The 27,148-nt window shown below is 40.2% G+C and overlaps 2 long non-coding RNA genes across 3 annotated transcripts in view; one reads left to right on the top strand and one right to left on the bottom strand.

Moving 5' to 3' along the window:
- LOC124380096 overlaps nucleotides 1–27,148 on the bottom strand; it is a 70,587-nt gene that overhangs the window by 20,582 nt on the left and 22,857 nt on the right. The gene's annotated exons all lie outside the window — the stretch shown is intronic.
- Nucleotides 558–3,175, top strand: LOC124380091. Of its 2 annotated transcripts, none has more exons than XR_006924598.1 (2): nucleotides 558–1,022; nucleotides 2,459–3,175. It is a non-coding gene; the product is annotated as an uncharacterized LOC124380091 (long non-coding RNA). The 2 variants fall into 2 exon arrangements; XR_006924599.1 differs by having other exon boundaries at nucleotides 2,380–3,175.

The raw sequence follows: 27,148 nt of genomic DNA, 5'->3' as shown, positions 1-27,148 counted from the left end.
TTTAACATTTCAGTCTGATCAATCATTATTCTGTTTTTTGTAAGAATTTACAGGCTATTTGTTTTGAAATGGCTATCTCAGATTTCATTAAGGGCATTCTTTTGGTTCTTCACAAAAAAGTCACTCCTCGGTTAAAAAGAGAAAAGTTTACTCTTGACACTGTTATGACAGCCTACCCAAAGAAAATAGAGTTTACAGGCCACTGCCTGTTTGAGCTATTTTCATTGCTTTCAGGACCAAGCCAGCATAATGATGAATATTTAGGGCGTAAATCAAGTGTTGAACAAACTGTTTCGCCAAAGATTTATTAGATCAGAACTAAAACAAGGTCAGAGATCACTATAGAGTAATAAAATGCCCTTGGCTTGCTGAACACTCGATTTTTTTTTTGCTTAAGAGTATGTAGTCCTCAACTTTGATACACTATGCTAATGTACCTTACCACATACATTTTTATGAGCTTCAGAGACAGGCGCTTCAGTTATTCTGCACTTCATTTTCTTTATTTTCATTTCCTTCAAAGCAACAGCTTCAAAAAAAAGGTTGTGCACTTGTTCATTTTAATGTGTTCTCTCTCTCTCTCCGCCTGTTACAACAGTCGTTCCTTTGTAGCTCGCCTGGAAAGGAGATAATCTGCATAATGTTGCCTTTGCCGCACTGGATCAATGCCAGGCATCAGGAGATCTGCTTTGAAGGCCATTTTCCCGGATCAGGCACTGGCGTGTCTCCACCCTCTGTGTGAGACTGGCATAAGCTGAGCTCTCTGGCCAAACCCCTGGCTCCTGAATGGGAACAGCTGCTTTGTTCTACTTGAGCACCGAGTTCTCGTCAGACGGGTGTGGATGGAAAGGCAAGATCTGCATCCTGATGCTTGACTCTCACCAGAATGTTGGCTGTCTTTCCTCAGGCCTGAATCTAAGCCTTGCCCAGGTCAGAGGGCATCAGCTACTGGATCTGCTACTGTCAGCTTGGCATACTATTGAGGAAAACTCCCTCCATGATCACTTTGCAGGATGGGCAGTGTAAGTGCATACAAACACGCTGCACCTTTTTTATATCTCTCTTGGGAGCCCTTCATTGCTATGTTATCAAGGGCAAATGTCTGACAGTTTAAAAGGCTTTTGGCATTAAATAAACATCAGTAGTAACTGCTGAGTAGTCTAAATGGAAGTGATGGGACAAAATAACTTTTGCTAAGAACTTCAGGCTGCTAGTTTTCAAGAGAATGATGTCATGGTTATGCTCTTAGAGCAGTTAGAATCACATTAAAATTTCATATTGTAGTCTGGTCTGAATGGGTGCGCTATTCCACATTATTGTAGGCACACCAGGATGAAGCAATAATTCAGAATTCTTGAATACTCTCCCTTTTGCCCCATCAGAGGAAAGAAAGAGAAACACAAAACGGTTTGATTTGCTTTCTTTACCTTAGATGCTCCTGGATTCATACAGAATTTTTATCCAGAATAAAATAGGTCTATATAAGATTTCATTTCTAATTATGAATTGTTATGTTGTTAGTATGTAAAAAATACATATTTTATACATGTTTTTTCTTATTAGATAAGATTAAGATGCTGGCTAAAACAGGTCATCTTTATAAGAATTGCATATGATATAACACTGAATAAATATTTTCCTTACACCTAGGGAGATTGGATCGATTTAGTGTTTCTCTAAATTAGGCTTCCAGCAGTATTCATCCAAGGCATTCATACTGGTTAATAAACCTCCGTAATGGACACATGGCATTAATCAACAAATACCCTTAGGTTTAATTCAAACTCAGAAAAATATCTAATTTAATTCCCCCAACTAGCTCTGTCCACCAAATCAAAAAAGCCACATATGATTAAATGTCTGTTAAAATCGGAACTGGCAAAACAAAATTGAGGTAAAATTCATAATATTTCTTAACTGTCCACCTTCCAGTATTTGTCTCAAAGTCAGCTGAGCTGTGTATTTTAATAATTAAATGTTCATTTCTGAAATTTTATTATAATCCAATCTGTCAAACTAAGGGTCTTTAAGTATAACAATGCCCTTTAGCTACTTGGAAAAATTTAATATGGACAGTAACTGCTACTATTAGGACAAATAATTTGCACTTTCAGGCAGGTAGTAGACATTAACAAATTGAAAAAAGCAGTTTGAAAACAATGGTGGCTTTATAAATATATATAATTTAGTAACTTGTAACTTTACTACTTGGATCAGTGAGGAGTGGTTGAGAACTAGTTGGACATAGCAATGGCTAAACTTTTAGAATTGGAGACAATATTGATAAATGAGTAATATTTCATTGATCTGCCTCACATTTTAAAAGAATGTAGTTCAATCTCGATTCTGTAGTTCAAGCTTGGGTTTCTCTTTGTGCAGTGGTTCTCATCTTCATGTGATCATGTTGGTGTCTTCTGGATTCTCTTGTTTCCTTCATCTCTCAAAAATATTTCGGTAGGTGGTGTCCTACAATGTATTGGCATACTAGCCTGGGTGAATTCCTGTCTCATACCCAGTGTTCCTGGGAAAGGCTCCAGATGCACCACAACCCTGACCAGGATAAAGCAGTTGCTGAAGATGTATGAATGAAAGAATGTTGAGCAAAAACTCTGGTATCATTATACAGAATGCAAATGAAAGGTCATGGAACTCTCCTTTTTGACTTCCTTTTTTACTTGTGTTTGGTCATGTCTTCTGGTCTTTGTTTGCTCTTATGTTCATAGTGTGTTTCCTTCAGCATATTGTGATAGCATTTTAGTCATACTATAATATTTATTTATTTGCATGAGTAAAGCTTTACTCACAAAGTCTGTAATTTTAGTGTGTAGTCTTCTTGCTTCTATTTGCTAATTTCTTTGTTCCACATGATATCCTGTAACCTTTGAACTGCCACTTGATAGACAAACCTACAAGCTTATGCCAAGAAATCCTGGTCTTCTTTACAATCCTATTCGATTATAATAAATGCACTTGCAGTTTGCTCACAAAGCAATTCATACTGTCAGAGTTTGCTATGTTACATTCTAATATAAAAAAAAGGTCAAATGTTCCACAACAAACTAAATTGTTTCTTACTCATAATATTTTTGATAAAAAAAATGTATTAGGCATTAATTGTGAATTTATTTTGATTTTTTTTATCTTTGATTAAAACCCAGAATTCATACTGACTACACAAAGTTTCTGTTGCCATTGTTTGTCTTTTGCCTGTTTTCTTTACATACACCTTGTACTTAACTGTCCTATATTTAAAGACACTGCCTATATTTCGTGCCCCCGCAATGTCCTTTCCTAACTGGATTTTTAATGCAAGTTTAAAAAAAATAGTAAACCACAAGCTCAGAGAAAGATAATTTATTCCCCCACTTTGTTTCTAGAGCTCGGGTTCATGGGAAGAAGCTTGTGCCAAAGTGGGATTGGCCCTGAGACAAAGCTCCCCTCGGACCCCTGCTTGGCTGCTGTGCTCTTCTGACTTCACACACACCGCACCTGAGTACACACATTTATACAAAAGCCTTGCACTGGTGCCGGAATATTCTACTCACTGTGTACTGACATCATTACAGCTGTTGCAAATTTAAAAAGAACTGGACGGGTGTACAAACACTCTGAGGTCCCAGATCCTTTTCTCTTTTCCTTTCTCTCTCTTTCCTCTCTGAGGGCCAGCTGAAAGAATAAAGGGCATGGTCTAGGAAACAGCAGCTCAGGACCACCAAGCAGGAGTCAAATTTGCCTGAGACCAGGCCATAGGGTGGGCTAAGATAGGTGAAAAGAAGCAGACACTCCAGTCCCAAATGAAGCTTGATGGTTAAAATGTAATTTGTGCAACATGATTTATCAACTAAAATTAACAATGGGACATCTGAGGGCCAACCAAAAATGCTACCTTACTTTCTATCTGTACATACAGACATAGATACAGTACATGCATGCCATATCCTTCTATTGCATTTCAATGGGCACGCCATGCTGCCCAAGGCAATTACTCAGACATAAGAGCCCATTTGCATTCTCACAGGTTTTCCTCTGGAGGAATGTACATAAACAAAGGTTTAGTTTCCAGCTGTGGATTTGAAGAAGCAGAGCTGCTGCTTTGGGTTGGCTGACTGGGCCTTTGGGTGTTGGACAGTAGTCCACTGAAGAGTTTATGGAGCAGAAAATAACCGTCTTACTGAGCAGTCATAGTGCTCCCCAGTTAGTAACAAACTGTGTCTGTCCATAATTTAATGCAGCATCTGTTGGGTTTGTCACATGAGCAATGATGGACACATGGTAATAGACAATGCAGATAAACAGGCCTTAAACATTATAATGAACATTTTTTTACACAATTCAAGCAAACATAATAGCCAGCTATTTTTCAGACCATTTCAGTTTAGGGAGCAACAGGGCATGAGAGCTTCACTGCAGCTTCAGAAAATACAATCTTTGAATGTACAAATCTTCAAATGTACATCTGCATAACAGTTGTCACAAAGGATATTGGATATCTAACCACCATTAACTTCCAGAGAAACCTTCAAAAACCTAAAATTGCATTTAAATTTCAGCAAGATTTCAACAAATGTAAATGTGACATAACAGTTTTTAAGTACATTAAACATCTGTCATGATTAGTGTGAATAATGTAGTATAATGATTACATACAGCATGGCTAATAGAATAGAGGTGTGAAATGAAAGCTATGACTCAGTTCAATTACTTATTTTTTCTTTGATGGGCTAACTCAGCAGTTTCATAGCAAAGCACAAAACCATACATAACCATGGACTTCAGTTTGAAACCACTGCTAGACAGTGTTATAGCTGTCAAAATATGCTTTTCCATCTGCACAATGACTCTACAAGGTTCTCTGTATTGAGGAAACAGAAAAATATACCTTCCAGCATTCATAACAGTGAATTTGCTTGCGGGTTGCTGTGGAAACAGGAAGTGGTGCTCTCAACAGGAGGTTCAGTTGGCAAATTTCACTTCCCTCAGAATCATAGCATGCACTTTTGATAATTGGCGATCTTATCATAGCTTACTGCTAATCTGAAATTGTAATACTCTTCCATTTTACATTTACAATTTCTATCAAATGCTCTCATTTCTCTTCATTTAACTTAATTATTTCTCAGGTAACCAGATGAGTTTAGCAGTTTGTTCTGACATTACAAGGTAGCAATAACATTGAAATTAAGAAACGCACAAAGTAAAATTTATATGTTTGCTTAAAACTGAGGAATTTGAGGAAATTTCATATCCTGTTCATTATTCATGTGAAGTTGGTATTTCCACATTAACTTGATACTGATTGAGTATCAAATTATCTCATTTAGTATGAGCCAGTTGCAGTTGATGTTCTGCTATTGTTTTCACACATATACATGTTAAATATCATGCTTTTTAAAAACAGTTCATGACCAAAACATTTTTTCTTCTAAACTCACATGGATGTTGCATCAACAAACTGCTACTGTAATCATAAAGCCAGTCATGTGTTCAACCAATGCCTCATATTTATAGGACACTCATAAAGAACATATTTCTAACACTATTGCTATATACTTATACACAATAATAATATATATAGTGTCACCCGGACACTGACAGGTTTGGAGTCTGGTTTCCTCAAGGTTTTTCTTCGTCATCCTGCAGTTTTTTCATTGCCACTTATGGTTTGGTCATTAGCAATTTGCATCTGTTTATCAGTAAAACAATGTCTATTATTGAAAGTTCTATAAACAAAAAATTTAGAAAGTCTATTTAGTGGTATCTTTTAGATCTTTTAGGGTTCTGAAGGAACGTTGTTTTATTTCTCTGTGTACTGCGTCAGCTATATATGGTTGAAATGACAATAAAAAGCTTCTTGACATGACTTGATCAAAGCCTCACATAAGTCAAACTAAAATATAGTTGTGTAAAATTGTTTGGTCATTTGAATAATATTTGACTGTTGAAGCAGTGCTCTAACTCTAGTTCTCATTTTTCTGAACAAACACAACAGATACATTTTACTTCAAACATTGTAGTTGTTGTCTGTAGCAGCACCACAAAGTAGCCTGTGGACTGCAACACTGCCTGATTATAGCTTTGAAAAATCTCTAATTTATATGGTATTGCAGCAGTCTGTTGAAGGCTTGCATTTGTAACCATGTACAAGCTGAAACTTTAAAAAGACACATTCAACACCTGGGCTGCAGCTCATCCTCAGATTATTGTGTATGGTGTGCTATGTAAGAACATTATAAAAAAACTGTTGGCCATGGTCTATTCTTAACTGCAGATCTTAATTAAACAAATTAGCACTTGTTAGTGTACAGGATGGCTCAATGCTTACAATATAAAATATGTGAATAAAATGTGTTGATTAAACTAATATGTAACATGAATCTGCACAAATGTTGTATCATTTTATTATGATCAGTATAAAAGCAAGATATTTAAAAGTCCAACTCACAGTCTTGCTCTAGTTATTACCATGAATATATAGTCTTTCACTAAAAGGCTCTAATGAACATTAAGATTTACCAAAGGGAAATAAAAATATGAAACAAATAATTTAACATCAAAATAACACAATCAAATATTGCCTATAAACTTTGTCTTTTTTAGACAGATGTTTATTTTACTCATAACCATCCAGACTTTATTGGTAGCATGTCAAGCGCTGCAGGGATCCTGGCAGTGTGGCATGGAGACGCATCGTCTCATTCCCTCAGGAAACCAGGATTACATACATAACCAGATGTTCACTTTCAGAAACATGAGCTGTGTCCACAACACTTAGGGAACGAATGTCAAATACCACCAGATTGACCAGTCCCTGTCAAATGTGTGAGGGCACAACTGGGTCGATGGACAGAGGGGCAAGGTGTGGTACTGAGGTCAAGGTTATAAAACCTGACAAAGGTCATCAGAGTGGACCAGCCCGCAGTGTTGCAGATGTCTTGGAGGGAGACTTCAGAGGACTGGCATTACAACCTCCTTGTGGAGGGAACTTTGGATTGGAGAATGGTCTCTACCACCTCAGTAAAGAGACCAAACTCTCTGAGCTGTGCCCCCTCAGGGGCCTCAACCACAGCCTCTACAACTGTGGGCGGGGGTGAATTATTGTGTCCTCTGCCTGAGATAAAAGATCCCTCCTGAGAGGAATCTCCCAGGGAGGGTGTTCGAGAAGAGCTACAAGGTCCACAAACCATGGTTTGCCCAGCAACTGTGGGGCCACCAGGAGGAGACGGACTCCATCCCAGCAAACTCTCTACAGAACCCCCGGAAGCAGCGTGACAGGAGGAAAGGTGTATAAGTGTAGCCTCAGCCATGCCTGAGCCAAGGCATCCCTAGGTGGCTGGAGGTGTAAGGAAGAACCAGAGGGGACAGTGCGATGTCTCTTAAGTCGCGAACAGGTCTACTTGAGCCCTGCTGAATCACTTCCAGATCTGCTCCACCACTTGGGGGTGGAGCCACCATTCCCCAGGCCTTGTCCCTTGTTTTGAAAGGGCGTCTGCTGCTTTGTTCAGATGGCTTGGGATATATGCCGCTCTCAAGGAGAGCAGCTTCCCCTGGGCCCACTGGAGGATCTTGCATGCCAGCTTGCATTAAAAGCATTAGTGCAGGTATTGTCCTAGTGGACAAACACATTTTGACCTCTGAGGTCTGACAGGAAATGCTTCAGAGCAAGAAGCATGGCCAGCATCTCTAGGCAATTGATGTGCCACAGCAGATGGGGCCCTTCTCACAGACCTTGGGTGGAGTGGCTACTCATGACTGCTCCCCACCCCATGAGAATTGGGTCATCGTGAGCATTACGCGATGACCGGGAACTTCCAACACATGGGCCCTGAGATAGGAACCCACTCTCTCCTGTGCCTGACATCTAAGGCACATAGAACTCACTGCATAAGCTTGATTAAACCTAAGCTATGTGAGCCTTGATTGGGTCCTGAGCCACCACTGAAGGGGTCTCATGTGCAGGAGGCCAAGTGGAACCACATTGGACACTGCTGCCATTAGACCCAGCAGTCTCTGGAACTGCTTGACAGTGAGTGACTGTCCTCCTCTGACCGCTAAATTCTTAGATTGAGCTAGTATCAACCAATCGTCGATATAGTTTAAGATGCGGAAGCCCTGAAGTCTCCGGGGAGCCAGAGCCGCATCCACACACTTCGTGAAGGTGTGGGATGAGAGGGCAAACCAAATGGAAGGACCCGATATTGGTATGTTTCGGCCCCAAAAGCAAACCTCAGGAACTTCCTGTGAGAAGGAAGGATGGATACATGAAAGTATGCATTCTTTAGATCTATTGTGACAAACCATGCCTCAGATCTGATCTGAGACACAACCTGCATCGTTATTAGTGAGCGGTTCAGCTGACATAGATCTAGAATAGGACGCAACCCTCCATCCTTTTTGGAAACTATGAATTACCGGCTGTAGAACCTGGACTCTCTGTCTGATGGGGGACCACCTCAAATGCCTCCTTCCTCAGGAGAGTGTTTAGTTCTTGTTTCATGACATGAGCCTGCTCGTGACCCACCAGGGTGGGACACACCCCGTAGAATCAGGGCGGACGAGACCCAAACTGAATCATATAGCCTCTGTCTACAGTACGCAGGACCCACAGAAACATGTGTTGCAGAGCTTCCCAGGCTGCTTGTTAGTCTCTTAAGGGTATCAGTCTCTTGAGACTGACCTCTGGTAGGCCTAGAGCCAGGGTTATGCCCCCCCTAGGTGCAGCTCTAGGAGCCGCAAATTCTCCAGGTCCGCTACGATACCAGGAGGAAATCACGGAGGATTTGTGGCAACCTGCCAGTGACACCGCGCTTTCCATTGGACAGATTTCACACGTGATTCAGCATTGTTGACACAGTTCGAGTTCCTGGAAGGGAAACTGCAATGCAAATCTGTTGTTTTAGTTCAAATGCCCCACACTTTTTTGTTTGTTACGTATGTTACCATAGTTCCCTGAGGGAATAAGACACTGCTTCTGAATGCTTTTGTAATTCGTCTGCGTTCCCAAAGCATTCCGACGCAGTTTGAGTTCCTGAAAGGGAATGCCTCTGGGTTATGTATGTAATCCAAGTTACCTGAGGGAATAAGGCGCTGTGGCCGAACGCTTTGGGAATGCCGACGTATTACAAAAGCGTTCTGAGGCAGCTCGAGTTCCTGAAAGGGAATTGAAAGTCAGCACGTAATTGAAAGTAACTACAATCAATAGCAAATCTGCATCTTATGCATTCCATGTCCCTGTCAGTGAAATGCGTTAAAAAACATGATTAACCTTAATAATAACGCCTTTAACTGGCTGGGTCCATTCTCTGAGCACATTTCGAAAAATAGATTTAGCATTTTCTTTATTCAGCTAATGGCATTCTATATTTAGCATGTGGATTCTGTTTATAATTTGTATAATTTTTGACCTTTTTCTTTGAAATGTTGGTAGCATATCAAATAATAATAATAATAAAAAAAAGATTTTAATTCATGTACCTGTTTAAACAAGTATTCATTGGATTTTATTTACATTATGTAAAAGATGTAAGAAATGTGTTAGGACAAATACAGTATGCTAAGAATAAAGGAATACAATTAGCTAAGAAATACAAATTAGAACAAATATTACAGCTAGGAAGATTTAAAAGCAGATCAGAGGATATGCAGAAATTTTTAGAAGCAGCTATATCTCATGTTATTATATAATATTTCCACAACATTTAAAACTGGTAGCTCATAAACAAATAATCCAATTATGTAGCAGTAGTACACTTTACAACATCAAGCAGATACAAATCAAGAGCTGCAGCTAATGTTAACAATGTTCAAATCATAATGAAGGAAGTGTGATCTCTGTGTTTTATGTCCTGTGAGAGAGTCTCTCTCTCTCTTTTTAATTAAGAACACATAACTTCATATACAGTGCCTGTCAAAAGTGTGGAAACAAATATTCTTTTAGCATTTTTGAGAGGTGCATGCACGTTTCTTTTCTGTTTATATGCAACAAACTAGGTAATTTAACAGTATGAAGATAAACTTTGACCAATTAAATATATAAATGTACAAATGCTAAACTTTATTTTCACTTAAAAGTCTTCCCTTAGCATTAATAAAAGCTTTACACACTCTTGGCATCTGGACAGTTAGTTTTTTTCTTTAGCTCAAGCACTTTGCTATGCCTTTTGTAATACTTGCCAAAGATGTTCTACTTGGAGATTTCTTTCAGACCTTGCATTTTAGTTCATCCCAGAACAGTTCAGCAGGATTTAGGTCCAGTGACTGGGCAGGTCATTCCATGATAGATAACACTCCAGCTGACTGTTTGCTCTCTAAATAACATTTGCAGAGCTAGGACATCTGCTTTAGGTCATTGAACGATTAAGTTGGTTTCAATTAGCTACAGTCCAGACAGAAATGCATGGTGTTAAAGTTTGGTCTGGTAGCCTTGTTGGATCAGTATTCCTTTTCTTTCAAGGATGGAGGATAGTCTCCTTTTTCCCCTGCTCCCAAATTACCCCAAATTATTAAGCCTCCACCTCCATGTTTGACTTTGAATGTAAGGTGGTCTTGTAACATCATCGCTCCTATTCTCTAGCCAAACATGTCAAATTTGAACTCATCTGTCGACAGAACTTTCTTCCAGTCATTCACTCTGTTTAAAAAAAAAATGATATAAGACTAGCTGCTTCCAACATCTTGACAGGCATTGTGTGTACACCCATTTTTCCAGTTTATATTAAAATCTTAACTATTTAAGTCCAGTAAATAACCTGAAATGGTACAAAAGGTAGATGATTAACAGCCAGTGGTGGGTTTTTCAGGAAAGAAGAAATAGATTAACAACCTACAGCTGTTCTTCAGCAATGGGAGAATATTAAGCCTTGAATGTTGATGCTAACAATTCCTATACTTTTAACATTTGTTGATAATTTTCAAACCCTCTGTCTGTATAAAAGCACTGTTGGAACAGACTGTGTTACAACACCCACAGTTTTTATTGCAGGAAGTAGACTATTGCTCTCATAATGGTGAGAAATGCAATTAATAAAAGAAGACCGACAGACTATTAAAACTCTTAAAAGTGTAGGTCTTTAATTTTTTCATAGGCATTGCTAAGATGGAGAAAAAAAGAAAAAAAAGGCTTTTGTGGGCCATGGAGCACCACCAGTGGATTACTAAAGACTAAAAAAGGTCTTATGGACAAATGGTATGTGACACCAACTTTCAAACATATAGGAGGAAGCATGATGATCTGGGGCCATATTGCTGGATCCAGAGTCGGCACCTTGCAGTGACTCCCTGAACCAAAACTACAACCACGGCATTTCTCAGGACCATGCAGCACCCACTGATATACCTCTAGTTGATCAGGTGTTCATGGTACAGCAACATAATGACCCATAACATAGATAAAAAAAAGAACAAAGTGGTAGGCTCAATCAAATCATGGAATGGTCAGCATAGCCTCCAGACTTAAACCCCATCAAACTTGTTTGAGTGATCTGAATTGAAGCGTGAAAGCAAAGCAACCCATCAAATGCAACACATTTTTTTGGAACTTGATAAGAGAAAAAATATTATTAAATGATGTTAAAACAAATCCATGATTGCCTTTCTTTGTCCAATTGTTTTTGTCCTATGCCCAAATATCAGAGGACATTGAAATAATAAACTGCATACATTTCTGCAAAAATAGTAAAATGTAAGTGTTCTTGAACTTATGACCAGTAGTGTGTACATACATACATACACACTCATTTTGTATGTTCATAAATACCCTAATTGCAAAAAAAAGGTTGACACATGACAAGACAATGCAGTGATTTTGTAAATCTCATAAATCTATATTATATTTTCAATAAAACAAACAAACAAAAAAAAAAACATCAAATGTTTAAACTGAGAATATACAAATAAGAACATATTATAATATAACGTTATTAATAATAATAATAATAATAATAATAATAATAATAATAATAATAATATACAGGTCTCAAAAAAATTGGCAAAGGGCTATGTTTACCACCATGTAGCATTACATCTTCTCTGTTTTGGGAGAGGAATGTTGTTCCATGTAGCTGCTCAACAGTTCTGGGTGTCCTTAGTTGTATTTTCGTTTCATGATGCAGCAAATGTTTTTAACATTAGTCAAAGGTCTAGACTGCAGGCAGCACCGGACTCTTTTACTACAAAGTCATGCTATTGCAATAGATGCAGTATGACTTTAACATTGTCTTACTCCAATTTGCAAGACATTCCCTTGCATTCCCTTGACATTTTCTAGATTGAAGCATTTCTGCTCTAAAACCTGTATATACCATTTAGCATTGATTGAGCCTTTCCAAATGGGCAAGCTGCCCATTCCACCAGAGACACAAATTTTTAAATGGACACTGATAACAAGCCAGAGGATGTGGTGCCCAAGGTTTCCAAAAAGAAATTACAATTTTTATTTGTCTGGCCACAGAACAGTTTGTACATTTAAAATCTCTTACCTAGAGAGGATAATGCCGTTTCTGGAATGTGTTCATGCATGCCTTCCTCTTTGCATCATTTAGATTTTACCTGCGTTTGTGGATGACATGGCAAACTGTGTTCACAAACATTGATTTTGGTGTTAATCAGACCATTAAATGATTTTAAATAAAGAATAATGACTGTTTGAAATGCAGTGCTGCGTGAGGGCCTGAAAATCATGGCCATTAAATATTGATTTTTGCCCTAGTCTCTTGTGAACAAAGATTTCTCCAGATTCTTTGAAAATGTTGACAATATTATGTAAAGAAAATGATGAGATATTCAACTGTTTTGCAATCTTATTTTGAACATTCTGAATTTTTTTTACAATTTGTAGACACTTGCAAAACGTTTCTAATACTGTTTAACTTTGATAACACCTAAATGTTCCAGACTTCTGTTGCCCCTGCCCAAATTTTATGAGACCTTTTTTTAGCCATCAAATTCAAATTCAGACAAGGCCATGTTTATCACTGTGTGGCATCCTTTCTTTGTTTTATAACAGTCTGCAAACATCTGGGGACTGAGGAGACAAGTTGCTCAAGTTTAGGAATAGGAATGTTGTACAATTCCTGTCTAATACAGGCTTCTAGTTGTTCAACTGTCTTAGGTCTTCTTTGTCGCATCTTCCTCTTTATGATGTCAAATGTTTTCTATGGGTGAAAGATCTGGACTGAAGGCTGGCCATTTTAGTACCGGATCCTTCTTCTACGCAGCCATGATGTTGAATTTGATGCAGTATATGGTCTGGCATTGTCATGTTGGAAAATACAAGGTCTGAAAGAGACGATGTCTGGATGGGAGCATATGTTGTTCTAGAACTTAGATATACCTTTCAGCATTGATGGTGCCTTTCCAGATGTGTAAGCTGCCCATGCCACATGCACTCATGCAACCCCATACCATCAGAGATGCAGGCTTCTGAACTAAGCGCTGGGTTGTCCTTATCCTCTTTGTCCGGAGGACATAGCGTCCCAGTTTTCCGAAAAGAACTTAAAATTTTGATTCGTCTGACCACAGAACAGTTTTCCACTTTGCCACAGTCTATTTTAAATGAGCCTTGGCCCAGAGAAAACGCCTGCGCTTCTGGATCATGTTTAGATATGGCTTCTTTTTTGACCTATAGAGTTTTAGCCAGCAACGGCGAATGGTACGGTGGATTGTGTTCACCGACAATGTTTTCTGGAAGTATTCCTGAGCCCATGTTTTGATTTCCATTACAGTAGCATTCCTGTATGTGATGCAGTGGCGTCTAAGGGCTGGAAGATCACGGGCATCCAGTATGGTTCTCTGAATCTTTGGATGATATTATGCACTGTAGATGATTATAACTTCAAACTCTTTGCAATTTTTCTCTGAGAAACTCCTTTCTGATATTTTTCACCACAGCATTGGGGGAATTGGTGATCCTCTGCCCATCTTGACTTCTAAGAGACACTGCCACTCTGAGAGGTTCTTTTTATACCCAATCTTGTTGCCAATTGACCTAATAAGTTGCAAGTTGGTCCTCCAGCTGTTCCTTGTATGTACATTTAACTTTTCCGGCCTCTTTTTGCTATCTGTCCCAACTTTTTGGAATGTGTAGCTCTCATGAAATCCAAAATTAGCCAATATTTGGCATGACATTTCAAAATGTCACACAACATTTGATATGTTATCTATATTCTATTGTGAATAAAATATAGGTTTATGAGATTTGTAAATTATTGCATTCCTTTTCACAATTTGTACAGTCACAACATTTTTGAAATTGGGTTTGTGTATATATATATATATATATATATATATATATATATATATATATATATATATATATATATATATACACACGTGTGTGTGTGTGTAAAGAACAATAGTGTAGAAGGTGATGAAAAAAGCAGCTTAAGGCCCAGGTCTCTGTTGAAAGCCAGCATGCAGTTTGACAGATGGCCTCCACCCCTCCAGCCTGACATGTAATCTCTTCACTGCACAAATAACACACACTGTTGGATTGTCATGGTGACCGATGAGTCAGATGACCCCGGGGGAGACGGGACATCCCGTAAGGGACAGGTTAGTTAGTGAGACAGCAAATTTATTAGAGCCAGAGAGTAAAAATAAAGAAATGAGTGGGAGGCTGGAAAAGTGAAACACAGAGCAGCTTGTCACAGGGAAGGGGGAACGATTGCACTAAAATTGCTGTTTGAATCTAATAAAGTAAAGATTTAACACAATTTTTGTCCTTCATTCAACTGTTTTAATTTAGTCTTCAGTAAAATATTAATTATTATCATGAAAGAAAAAACATTCTACCACAGCAACATTCCACTTTAACATTTATGCCCATGTTTCTGTGTTGCTGCTTTATCAACAATGTAGTACTTATAAATTAAAACAAAAATGTGAACAACATACCATTTTGAAGTAGATGGCCTGTTGCTTAGAAACTATGTTTTATATACACACAGGATACCATGAAAGGGCCCAAAACATGTTATCAGACCCAAGTTTTCACACACTTAAAGTTAATTTTCCCTGGCAGCCATCACTCAGCACCCAGCACTCAGGGTTAGAGTCCTCTGCTCTGGCTTCTTTTTCCCAGGCCTCATCTACATGCCAGCATTGACTCCAGACCAGCCACATAGCAGCATCATTCATTTCCATTGCAATGCTTTAAAATTATTTATTATTAATAATAAAAGTCTGCATTCAATGTAAAAAAAAAACAACCCATTTCCATTTTATTGCTTTCTCTTGCTCATTTTCAAATCAGCTCATTTACTTTCTTGCCTGGCTACAATCTTTCAAGAGCACAGATGTCAGTGGGCGATTTTTGAGAAGGCAGCCACTATCACCTAAACTGGCAACCCTGGTGTTGGCAGATAAGCCTGAAAAGGTGGTCTACAGCATGCAGTTCTTTTACATTTGCGTAAGAGAAATATGGATTAATAGTTCTTTATAAGTTTCAACTTTTAATTACTCTATGTACAGCTGCTAATGTGACCAGTGAAAGAGTTAACCAAACACTCTATGAAGTTAGTGTGGAAATTATTAAAGACTTGCTTTTGCATGCACACTGCCAGGTGCAGAATTCAGACAGAGTGCAAGCTAGCTCCTGAATGTTTATGTGATAAAGGTTACAGAGGGCAGCCCCTAGAGGAGCAGTATTCTGTCTGTGAACTACCTCTATCCAGCCTCTTTTCCTACTGAGTATTATCAGCAGAAAACTAAAAAAAGGAAATGCATTGCAGAGCCGCAGGAGATCCCAAAATCTCACCATTGGCCCTTATAAATGCCTAAGACAGGAAGCAGGAAGTTTAGAACTTCAGATTTGCCTTTAGAAGTAGAAAAAAGGAAGTTCTTTTACAAACAGCACAATACAAATCACTGCAAAAGAGCACAGACGGAAAAACACTTTGGTGCAGATTGCTGTAAACCTTGGGCTCTTGTGCTTTTCCAGATGGCTAAGCAGACAGTTCGAATCCTCCTTCCACCTCCAGCTGTCCCGATCTGTTGCTGGGGAATGACGATAATTCAGCATCTCTCAGGAGACCTGTTTGTAGTGCAGGTTGACATCTCCGCCCAAGTAAAACTAAATAATTATTTAATACTTAACACGTCCCTCGTGATCTTTTGCTTATCTGGGAAAGTCAACTGCACTTCTGCAAAACTTCCATTCATTTCACACCATACAGAATTTAAATGAATTCACTGTCATAAATATCTATGTTAATGACACTGGCAGACAGTTGTATGTTCTTTGCCTATTTATTAACCTTGTTTTCATTGCACTTTTTTGTGTAATTATAAAACAGCAATAAAACAGCAAAACAAAAATAAGCATGACATAACAAACCATAAGTTAACCCTAATGGTAAAAGAAATCCTTGTTGACTCACACTTATTACTTCATTGGTCCGTACAGTACATCACGTTTGAATGGGACACCTTTGGCCCACTTTTCTAAATAGTGTCATTACTTTATATGGCAGCTTACCACTGGGCCAACTTTTGCCCATAATGCTTTTGCCATTTTCCATAACCAGCCCTTAAATGCTTAAAAGCAACAATATTTTACTACTGTTTTAATTCATCAAGGAAATCTACAAACAAAGCTTGCAAAAATCATGAAAGCATTTGGCATTGTATACGATAGTTTTCCTTTTGGAACAAGACAATTCACATCATGGTTGCTACTTAATTCCCAGAAGCATGAACAAATTAAATTTTATGACTTTGACAAAAATGTGAATGTCTAACCATTTTCACATTAATTGTGTGTGCTTCTCTGGATCAGTTCTTTATGTTCTACCATAACTCTTCATTAAAATTCCAAGTACTAGTTTTAAAGGTCATGCTGACCCTTGCAAATACATTTCCAATTAATCATGTGGCAGAAAAATCTATTGAGCAAAACTTAACAAATATACAACAGCTATAAGCACAGTCCTGCAAAGCATTAGCAGAGCAGTTAGAGATTCTTAAGGATTCATAACCTGAGAGAGACTAAAGAAGGTTAGCGTACGTGCTGGAATGATCTTGGCAGAAAAATAAAATAATAACTTCAATTGTAATAAGAATAAATAGCACATTCAAAGCAGCTCACATAAAGTAATACACAAGAATGTTAATGGAAAAGTAACTACTGAGGATAAAATGTCATGTCTTAGTCAGAAGTCTTAGGTGTTGAGAAAACTCTGTGTTTGGACCTTTGCAAATGGAGTGAAAAACTCATTCCATTACAGAAGCAAAAAAGAAAGCCTTTATCTGTCACATTTGTATTAAGGTGCAGCAAGACTTGAGTACACCAAAGCTGGAGTCGAGAGCTGGTGTTTAGATTAGAACCAAAATAAGTAGTTGGTGTGATTCCTGGTGTCACAGGAAGGCAGAGGAGTGACCACAGTAAAAGAGTTACATGAATATTGACTCTCAACGAACATAAATCTGAAGTATACATAATTAGACCAAATCACACATAACACAAAACATACAACATGAAACAATGAATGTAAAGTCATTAAAAGTAATATAAATATACATTCTTCTTGTAGTTTGTAGTGTATTTTCAATTGTCACCCACAATTGGTAAGTTTGATCCTTTTTGTGTTCTAAACACATTGTCACTAGATTTGTCAGCTTTTTAACACCTCAAGCAATTAAATTATAAAAAAAGGCCTAGCACACACATAGCTGGCTTGAAGTTATTGGCTCTGCAGTTCACATTGCAGCAGTTACTGATCACAGTGATTTTACAGATATTGTTTTGCATCACTGTATATAAAAATGAAAAGTGTTTTTTTTTTGTTTTGTTTTTTGTGAAAGTGGTATACCCATCTTAAAGAAACTTGTGTCAACCTTTACACAATCTTATCTTTGAAATATATGACACTTCAATTTTTGGATGAAAAGTTTTATTATTTCTTTCAGGAAAAAATAAATACCAAATGGTGAATATAAGCTAAATGTATAGTAATTTATGCCTTTACTTTTGAGAGTCACCAACATCTGGAAACAAATTCCTAGTGTGTGTCAACACACTTGGGCAATAAACCTGATTCTGATACTGATTGTGTCAAGCTTCCAAAAGACAAGTTCAGTCCTTCCATTAAGGCTCGTACCCCACTACGAACAGAATTACCTTCTTTGGAGCCTAAACAATTGAATCCATGTGTTCAGAAATTATGGGCAATCGAAATCCTTTAAAGGTTCAGATTATTTCCCAGGATTGCACTTCAAACACTGTATCAATATCTTATCTTGTGGCAGAGAGATAGAGCCAAGTGCTGTGAATGTGTACTAGAGAAGTATGGGTATATGAAAAAGAGCATTTAATCATTTCCTTTCACTTTGACATACAAGTGTGTGAGTGTAAGTGAATGTTAATATGTATGTGCACTATTGTTTCATTGTTTGTCTGCGGTTTTAGGCAATGGAGTGGGCTTTGTAACCTGGGTTCTTACGTGGATGGCCTAAGGGCTTCGGAGGAGTGAGAATCTGGTGGGTGCTGTTAAGGCTAATGAGAAAAGTTCAGCGAAAGTCCAAGCATAGAGATTCAATCTTCAAGTAACCACAAAAAGACACATTGAATTCGCATCCAGGGACAAGAAGAGAACAGAGAAGCTACAGGTTCGAAAGTTCAGCCATCGTAGCGTAGCATGCCACCTTGTTTTTTCAGCAGCCCATTTACTCCAATGTCCCACAGAGCAGTTTACCTCTGAAGTGAATGTCCAATGAGTTGCCTTAAAAGACCTGTCTTCTTTCTACGTCTTAATCAAACCATAGCAAATGGTATTAAGGGGCTGGAGGACTGTTTGCATTAACACTGGTTTATAGTGTGCAACTTAAAATAATGCTGGTTAAAGCAGTGTAACATATGTGTGAAATCAATTCCTTCACCTTTCTCCTGAAGACCATTTAGATGTCACTTTTCAGATAGAAGAGAGAGTTAGCGGCTCTACTCACTCTGCTGCTAAGCCCCATTATGAAGCCAAATAATGAGATTGAAGCAAACCCTTTCAATCAGTTATTCTAAGTCTTTTCTTCTTGATTTCATTTAGTCTAAGAAAATGATCATATTACAATCCTTGTTGGAAAAAAGCAAGTTTAAAAAATGGTAAAAGTAAATTTCTTATTTTTTATATATTTGTATATTGTTTTATAAATCATCTGTGGTGAAAGGAAAATTAATTCACTAGATTCAAGAGAGGTATACCATGGAATCCCACAAACATTTCCACGGGCTGGGGAATTCATTGCTACGTCAAGTGGATGAACCATATAATGCTGGGCTTGTGGGACAGGAGCTGCCTTTTGTCCAACCCTGAGTTGGTTATATCATACTTTATGCCCACATTCTGTTCCCCATCCTGCGCTGGCTTGACTAAACCAGTGGTTAAGGGTGGGTATTGCTGATCAGTTTAAATTAAATTAAAATCACATGGAATTCAGGCCACTGTGGGGCAAACTAAGGCTGCTGAGTGATTAATATAGTCTGGCAAAATCATTTCAGAAAGTATGAAAATTACTGTGACTGACCTTTACAGCTATTTCAATCTGTGTTGTGCTGGTGACCTACTTGCTACATGAATTGTGGTCTTATCCTATGCCTTAGCCAAGTCACCCATCAAGTTTAGACATGTACAAATTAAGACAAAACTCTCTCACATGGTATCATTCAAACATAATGTTGTTTGGAATGGATTTCAAAATTGCATTGATGGAGCAAAGCCTCAGAGAGAACAACTATTACAAGTACCTTGGTATGCGGTGGCAAGGCCAATTGGATTGTGTATCAAGTCGGTTATGCTAAAGACAGCTGCTGCAAAATTACAGTAGCATGCCCCTACCACAACTGACTGAACTGGAATTGGAGCAATTAATCAGAGGTTAACCAGACAAACCTCACACAGGATCTTTAATTTGTTATACCTAAACCTGTGCTGAAACAAGACCAAATATAGCTATTTTTTCTGAAAAGTAAACATGATTATGACTGAGCTTTACCAAGGAATTTGTCAGGATGTTTAAATGTATGTAGGTTGAAATTCTTGCTCTTTTATGAATTAAATGTAGAATTTGAGCATGTAGGCTGGCAGAGAATAAAAAAATGGCAGCACTTTTTGTGCTGACTTTTTTACCACAAGGCCATTTATTCACTTACTCTGAAAAGCAAACCAGATCCAGCTCAAACATAGGAGTAAACATTTTGCTGAAGCTTTATAAATGTAGATAGATAGATAGATAGATAGATAGATAGATAGATAGATAGATAGATAGATAGATAGATAGATAGATAGATAGATTAGATAGATTAGATAGATAGATACCAATGGGAAATTTACAGCTTCCAACAGTATCCACAAACATAGGCAATAAGGCATGCAATAAATACTACAAAATACAAAAAAATAAAGGTACATTAAGGTAAAAAATATATAAATAAACTGAGTGTTTGTTGAGTCTGTTCCAGTTAAGTGTCTGTGCAAAGACTTTTTTTTCAAGTCCTGTTTTTTTTTCAAATCTCGTTCCCAGGTGGAATGAGATTTTGCCTCAACAACACATTTGGGAAGGTGACCATGCTCTTCATTGCATGCTCTGATGTAGCATGTGATGTCACCAGCGGGGTGACGTCGTGACCAGGAAGCTAGAAAAAAACACATGTGGTGGAGACTAGCTTTGGAGAGAGAGAGGAAGTGCTAGCAGGGATGCAGGAAGTGTGGCACCGGGACGCAGTGTAGAATAGAAAAGGATAGAATGCCTGTAGCACGACTAGCAATGGGGCAACAGAGGGCACATTGGGAATACACCCCAGCCTGGGGTAGAGAAAAGCACTGGCCATGTCTGGGGTAAACTCCAGAAGAGAGGGTGCCACGGATAGGGCCTGAAGGTCCTCAACTTTCTTTCTTCAAAGAAGAGACAGCTAGAAGAAAAGCAGTCTTGACTGCGATAAACCTCAAGAGCACCTTGTGCAAGGGCTCAAAGGGAGACTTGAACAGGATCCCCAGAACCATTGCCAGATCCCACAAAGGCACTCTAGGTCAGCATCCAGTCCAAGCTGGGTGAGTAAGGAAAAGTCTCTCGAGTTGCAAACAGGTCCACTGGTGCTCTGTAAATCTTCCTCCACATTTGCTCCACCACTTCTGGTTAGAGTCTCCATTTCCAGGGCCTCGGCCCTTGCCTCAAAAGGGCATCTGCTCCCTGGTTTTGGCACCCTGGGATGAATACTGCCCTCAGAGAAAGCAGCTTCTTCTGGGCCCATAGGAGGATCTGTCATGCCAGCTTGTAAAGGAGACAAAAGCGCAGACCCCCCTGATGGTTGATGTATAAGACCACGGATGTGTTGTCTATAAGCACGGCCAGCAAGAGACGGGGCCCTTTCCGTGGACATGGACTCAGCTGCCATGAGCCCTAGCAGTTTCTGGAACTGCTTGACAGTGAGAGGCTGTCCTTCTCTGACCATCATGACAGCTGTAAGTGGGCAGTAAAAAACTGCATGCGATACCCCAAAACCTTCATGTGAGTGGAAATGACATCTTGATACTGGACCATTAACTGCTTTGATCAAGCCAATATTTACCAATCGTCAATATAGTGAGGATGCTGATGCCCTAAAGTCTCAGAAAAATCAGAGCCGCATCGACACATAGAACCCGATACTGGTAAGCTTCGGCCCCGAAAGCAAACCTCAGGAACTTCCTGTGAGAAGGAACGATGGATACATGAAAGTACGCATTCTTTAGATCTACCGTGTCAAACCCATTGAGACATGTCTTGCAGGATTTTCCAGGCTGCCTAATAGTCTAATAAGGGAATCAGTCTCTCAGAGGTTCTGAATGATCAGGACTTTTTTGTCGAAGGCCTGTTATTGAAGATGACGGTCTTCAGATCCGGCACTTCTGTGGGCTTTGACTTGGAGCACCGCCTAGAGTCCATAGCGGGGGGGAGTGTGATTGGCAATGCTCTGTTACTTTACCTCATGATGAGAACTCGTACCTGGCTGGGGTTGCACCCGCTGAGCAACCCTGTGATAGCGGAATCTGTCGAGAACAGCATTGACAGTGTCACCAAACGGGCCAGTTGCTATGACAGGGGCATCCAGGAGTAAGGCTCTGTCCCTGTCACTGAGATCAGAGAGTCAACCACAAGTGCCTCTCTACGGCCATCAGGACACAACTTAAAGACTTTGTCGTTCCTTATCTCTACTTACTCATCTAGTATGCTTGCAAGACTGCCATGGTGTGCAAGCAGCCACTGGCCTGACTTGCTGCAGTGTACGCTTTGCCCACCAAAGCCAAGGAGGTCCAAAAGGGCCTGGTAGGCAACACCTACACCTACCTTAAGGGATGATGCAGTGCTGGGGAAGAGATAGCTCACAAGCATCCCATAACTGCACTCCTTCAGTCCCACTACATTAGAGTAAAAAGTGACATTGGGGCTGAAGAGCTGGCCCAAATAAGGATTATTCCAAGATCTGGACACCTTGGTGTCAGGTCCCAGCATGGAGGCAGTGACTTAAGTGCTCATCTAGTTTGTTTTGAGGATGCAATTCCTGCTTTTCAGCTGGCGAAGCAATGTTTAGATTAGCAACAGCTCGAGTCACTACCTCCAAAAATTCCCCAAACTGGACTGGCTGCAGAGGCAAGTCTACAGGCACATCCATTACATCCAATCCCTCTTATCCCTCTCCTTGGAGAAAGAAAGGTGGAGCCAGAAAGCGGGCTTTGGACCCTGAGAGAAGGTGCTGGATCTGGCAGGTGAGGAAGGAGAAAGGGACATGCCCAACTTTATTCCCTCTGCCAGATTCATTTGCGAACCTTAGAGGCTTAACCAGAACTGCAAGGAACACTGGCAAGAGCACCCTTCTCAAAGTGTGCTCTCCGGGAGCGGAACATATGCATAGACATGCGTACACAATGCACAATACTCCCTCGAAAGCTGACCGAGCATTCTTCGCCCCCAGACACGTGACAAAACTGTGTATGCCCGTGGTGAAACAGGGGCAAGGAGTAACACACAGCGTGATAGATTATTTACCTTTTTTCATTACTTTCTTACCTTTTGGCTTGCCATAGCAAAACCTAAGAGAAGAAAGATCAGACACACACACACAGTGCTTTCTGAACAACTGAAGCTAGCGACGTCTCCACCGCATGTGATTTTGTAGCTTCCTGGTCATGGGCTTCCATTGGACAGATTACACAGGTGGTTCAGAGTATGGTCACGCAGAGGTGTTCCCAAATCGTTGTTGATGATCAACAACTTGAAATCTATTGACCTCTATCTGGCGAAGTAAAATCCACATGAACATCAGGCAGAACATCAGAGCATCGCATTTCATAGTGTGTGGGATCCCAAATGTTCCAGAACATTTTAAATTTTCCTTTTGAAATGTAGATGTAGTACTACTGCAACAACTTTTTTCTAAATCTATAAAGTTATTTTTTTTTTCTTTTAGAAAATAAGAAGACCTTTGATCACACATTGATGTGACAAAACTAATTCATATCCTTTGCACCATGAGTTTTGACTTCCTCAGCAGTTTTTAGGATGAATAAATTCTTCTTTTTGTGTCAAATTAGCAAAAAAAATATATATAGTGAACTTACAGTCTTAGCTTTATTTACATGCACAATGCTAGCACAATCACTCTCTGCATACTCTGCAGTCCCACCATCTTCCTTATACTGCCAAGTTAACATACAAGTAAACCCTTTTCATCAGTATGGTTGCTATTAACACTACCCAAAAACATAATCCTTAAACCTTTCAGGCTGTTTTACTTCTATACCAGCAAGGGTTCTTTTGCAGGTGGGTGCATGAATGTTTGGTGTAAAGAAAACTGAAATCCATCTTAATGTAGGGTCCATCAGTTACTTTACTGTTCTCAGTTACAGTTTGTCCATGTGGGCACTTTTACACTTTTTCCAGGATTTAGGTCAGATAGAGAGCTTGTGTAGTTATACATACTATATGTGCGTATGCGTAATATTGTAGAAGTACTGATATGCCTGTTTGGTTTGTTTGTCCTTTATTCAGACTTGCTCATAGTCCATTGGACTTGGTATCAGGTTCTTTGGTAGTATCGGAAATGTAGTTCTGATCTGACATCCGGTTGTCAGTGTAGCTGGGCTCAACCTTGCGGCATTGATAGGTATAGTACGATAGCTCATTAGAGCTAGCTGTGGATCTGCCTGTCTGAGCACCCTTTTCGCAATAGCAACACTTTTTTTCAGCGCCACCATTAGCCTGTAGTACAGGCTAGAAGTAGTGTAAATGAAATTGTATGTTGTTTTGAATTGCACAAACTCAGTAGACGTGAATTGAGTAGCATTGTCTGTCACAAATGGAATCCCTCACTGAACGAACATTGTTTTTTAGATACGTTATCACCTGCTGCCTTTAAACTGTTTGCAGATGTGCAATCTCAATATCACGAGAACAATAATGCACAACTATCAGGTATTTCCTACCATCTAGTTCACAAGACACGGGAAGTGTTGTAACTATCAGGGGCTCTCTCTTTTGTGTGGGCTTGTGGACTTGACAGAACTCAAATGTTCTCTACTGTTTTTGTGATGTCCCTGCCTATTCCATACTGACATGTTAGCCCTTTCTCTGCAGTTCGTGAGGCCCTGATGACCTGTGTGGTGCTGACGTAACACCTTCAGTTTTGGTGAACCAGGAATCACAATTCTGTCCTCATACCGTCAAAGTCTGTCAATTTCAGAAAGGTGAGCTCTGGGTGCATTAAACCTGTGCAATGTGTGTCAATTGCGATGTCTGACTGGGCCATCCTTGGCGAATGTGCTTGCAAACCACCTGGAGATCTGAATCTTGTCACGTCACACTCAGTGTCAGACTCACCAAGATAAGTCAGTGTATTTCTGGAAAGAGTGTCTGCTACTACAAGCTGTTTGCCTGGCACATGCACTACTTTGACATTAAACCTCATCAAGCGCATCAGCAGCCGTTGTCATCTTGAGGGAGCTCGGTCAACATCATATGTGTTTAACAAGGGCACAAGCAGCTTATGGTTAGTCTGGAGTTAAAATTTGTCCATACCTTGAAAGTACTGTGAGAAATGCTCACATGCCCACACACTGGCTAGGCACTTCTTTTCAATTTGCGAATAGCGCTGTTCGGTCTCAGGGAAACAGGGTAGCCCCTAGGCCATAACTGCTTGCATCCGTACTGACTACTGTGGTCCTGATTGCATCATAGAACGCTAATGCTGGTGCCATAGTCAACATGCTCTTGACCCTGTTAAATGCCTGTGTCTGTGCTGCAGCCCAGGTCCACTAATGTTGCCCGTGAGTAGCTCAGTCTTCAGATGAATAGCTGACGAGAGCTCCGGGACAAATTTGATCTCAGATTTCCCAAAATATAACTTCTTTTTATTCAACTTTAGACCAGATTCTATGATGGATTTTAAAACTGCCTTGGGGTTGCTATCATGCTCCTCCTTGTCTCTACCGAACACCAATACATCGTCCATTACTGCTACCATGCCGACATGGTATTTAAGCAGAAGACTAATTTCTCTCTGAAATATCTCCGGAGCTGAAGTAATTCCGAAGGGGAGTCTCTGGAGGCAGAAACGACTAACTGTTGTGTTAAAAGTGGTGTGTTTTCTGTAGCTTGCATCCAATGGTATCTGCCAAAATCCACTAGACGCCTCTAATGTGGAGAATGTGTATATATCTATATAGTGTTTTGTTGGCAGAATAAATCTCTCACGCTTTACTGCTTTGTGCAATTTCTTCAGGGTCAACGCAAATTCTCAACTTGCCATTTTTCTTTATCACAGGTACCATTGGTGGACACCAGTTTGTTGCCTCAGTGACCTCTTCTATGATTCCAGACTTATGCTGCAGCTTCTCTTCCACTTTTGGCAGGATTTGATGAGACTTAGAAAGTCTGTATGGATCCACGTCCTATATTAATATTGATTGCTTAACAATCTAGCAGTCTGAAGTCTCCAAAGACACTGTCCCCAGTGCTAATAACATCAACTCTGCTCACCAGCATATCGGTTATGTGTTCACCCTTGCCCTCGTTTCATTACAGGGAAGGACATGCATGATCGGTGCGTTATTTATTTGGGAGTGGAGCATGCTCAATCGGCTCTTGAGGAAGTCGATTGTTCACATTGTAGCCGCATGGCTATGCACACGCTTTGCTCCCGGAGAGTGCTCTTCAAAGAGAGTGCTCTCCCTCGCAGCTCAGTCCCGCTCTTCCCGAGGCAAAGCGGCGCCGGCGGTCATGGGGCTCTCCAGCCTCCCCTGCCGGGTCGAGCGCCTGCTCTCTAGGGGGAAGCACGCCTGGCGGCTGCTTCCTCTCCCAGTGCAAGCAGCATGGTGCTCCACATCTCTCCCTCCTAGGAGGATGAGATGATGTATGCTAGTGAGCATGCGGACTCCTCACAGCCTGTGCTGTCCAAGCTCGACCCAGTAAGCTGAATGAGCGCTTCCTGCGCCCCGTGTCACAGCCTCAGCACCGGGGACTGCCGTTCTTCCTCGACCTGCACACCGAGGTGTCCAGGTCCTGGGAGACCCCGTATGCAGCACATACTTTTTCCCAGCATACCTCGCTATACGCGAATGTAGTTGGGGCTAAGGAGTGTGGGTACATGGCGATGCCATGTGTGGAAGAGACACTAGCTAGCTTTCTCGCCCTGGGTGTAGCATTGTCACTTAAGGCCCCGGTGTTCCCTACTAAGCCATTGCAGGCTTACGCGGCAGTGGGTCAGGCTGTGGGTTGCCTCCACACTATGGGTGTGTTGCAGGCATACTAGGCTGACTTGCTGTGGGAGTTGGACAAGGGACTTAGCTCTAGAGCTGACGACATTAAGGAGTTGCGTCACACTGCCGACCTAACCCTTAGGGCCACCAAGCACATGGCGTTGGCCTTGGTCGGTCCATAGCAGCCACAGACAAAGAAAGGCATCTGTGGCTCACCGTGTCAGATCTCCCTGACAGGGATAGAGCTGTGCTGCTGAATGCTCTGATTGCTTCTCCTGGCTAGTTCAGCGACGCTGTAACGTTGGTCGTCGACAAGTTTCAGGAGTCTAAAAAGCAGTCGGTGGCATTCCAGCAGTACCTCCCTCGACGGTCCCTTGGGGCTGTCGGCGGCAGCCTCAGCCTGGTCCATCCAGACATCGCAAGAAAGAGAAAGA

The sequence above is a fragment of the Silurus meridionalis genome, chromosome 3 (genome assembly GCF_014805685.1).
Source record: "Silurus meridionalis isolate SWU-2019-XX chromosome 3, ASM1480568v1, whole genome shotgun sequence".
In the NCBI taxonomy this organism is placed as follows: domain Eukaryota; kingdom Metazoa; phylum Chordata; class Actinopteri; order Siluriformes; family Siluridae; genus Silurus; species Silurus meridionalis.
The sequence above is the reverse complement of the archived record's forward strand: the minus strand, read 5'-3'. Positions and strand labels throughout refer to the sequence as shown.